The sequence below is a fragment of the Panicum virgatum genome, chromosome 2K, assembly GCF_016808335.1.
Source record: "Panicum virgatum strain AP13 chromosome 2K, P.virgatum_v5, whole genome shotgun sequence".
Classification (NCBI taxonomy): domain Eukaryota; kingdom Viridiplantae; phylum Streptophyta; class Magnoliopsida; order Poales; family Poaceae; genus Panicum; species Panicum virgatum.
In genome coordinates this window covers 17,555,859-17,557,304 of record NC_053137.1, presented here as the reverse complement: position 1 = coordinate 17,557,304, position 1,446 = coordinate 17,555,859, and the positions used below count along the sequence as shown (strand labels likewise).

Genomic DNA, 1,446 nt, shown 5'->3' with positions numbered 1-1,446 from the left:
ACATTCTCTACAATTTTCTAACATTTTCTAAAAAATTTCTAACATTCTCTACAATTTTCTATAATTTTCTACAATTTTCTAACATTTTCTACAATTTTCTAATATTATCTTGCATTTTTTTATTTTCTAATACTTCTCTAACAATTTTCTAGTATTTTCTAATACTAAATCTAACACTTAATGTACTATATCAACGCTAATCACTATAAGTAAATGCACCTAAATGTACCACTAATCACTCCTAACAATAATTGAACTGATTGCTAATCTACTGTTTCAAAAAAATAATTACAACATAATCTATTTATAAAATGTGGAAAATTTTAGTTACCTAAAGTCGTCGGCTTGAAAATCCGACAGAGCTTCGCCGCTTTGCCTCTCCCTCACCCCTCCTCTCCCTCCCTCCCTCTCTTTTCTTTTTTTCTGGATTTTTAGTAAGGCAAATGAGGGGGAGGAGCAGCCAACACCCTTATATAGGGGCGGGGGGGGGGCGGCCGCCCCGCAGCCGGGTAGCCGGGGCATATTTCTGTAAATTTCCAAATCGAAAATATATTTTTATAAAAAACAGAAATAAAAAATAAAAAAATAAAAAAACCGCGAAGCAAGGGGGCAAGGGGGGAGATGAGCCCCCCAACCGTCCAAAACCGGCGAGAGCCTTCTCCTGCACTGCATGCTGCTACCTGCTGCTCTCCTTCTCATGACCTCTTCTTGTCCCTCCTCTTCCTCTTCCTCTTCCTCTTCCTCTTCCTCTTCATCATCATGATCATGATGTCATCTCTGCTTTGGCAAGGTAGGAGACCCCTTTAACATCTTCATCTTGATTGATGAGTTCGGGGATGACGGCGGGCGATGGGATGCGCATGTGGGGTGCAATTGGTCGTGCCTCCTTATTGGGGTTTTATCATCAGGAAACAGGACTGAAGAATCAAGGGAGGGATGATGGATGGGCTCCTGGTGGCTGGTTTTGTTTCTTGAAAGGTATGGGCACACTGCAAATGCCCCTTCTCCAAACAACTAGAGACATGCTCTTCTGTCGTCTCTGACAAACATTTTAAGCTCCTTCCCTCCTGTGGCAGAGAGACAGGCATTTCTGCCGACAGACTTCACTTCACTGAAACACAGTGAATCAACTCTAATACTACGCAACACTGTGAACATTCTTGGTAACAGCGATAAAATGAAATACGTTTGCTAATTTAGAGTGCTTGTTCGTTGGCGATTGATAGCTGATGAGACCCTTTTGCTTTTGGGAAATTTTACAATACTTGGAGAGGCGTCGGTAATCGTTTCATGTGTCTATGATTTGTGGGCCCAATATAAGAGAAGACATTGGGAGGCGTCGATAAGGCGTCGAGAGATGTTAGATGTGTGTATGGTTGGTGGGCCCATATATACCTGTAACGCCTCCCAATACCTCTAAAATTAGGATGATTAGAAATTCATGAC

The 1,446-nt window shown here is 41.6% G+C and overlaps 1 long non-coding RNA gene across 1 annotated transcript; it reads left to right on the top strand.

Moving 5' to 3' along the window:
• Positions 1-604: 604 nt before the first annotated feature.
• LOC120669717 lies at positions 605-1,195 on the top strand. The gene is made up of 2 exons (XR_005672764.1): positions 605-978; positions 1,077-1,195. It is a non-coding gene; the product is annotated as an uncharacterized LOC120669717 (long non-coding RNA).
• The last annotated feature ends 251 nt before the right edge of the window (positions 1,196-1,446 follow it).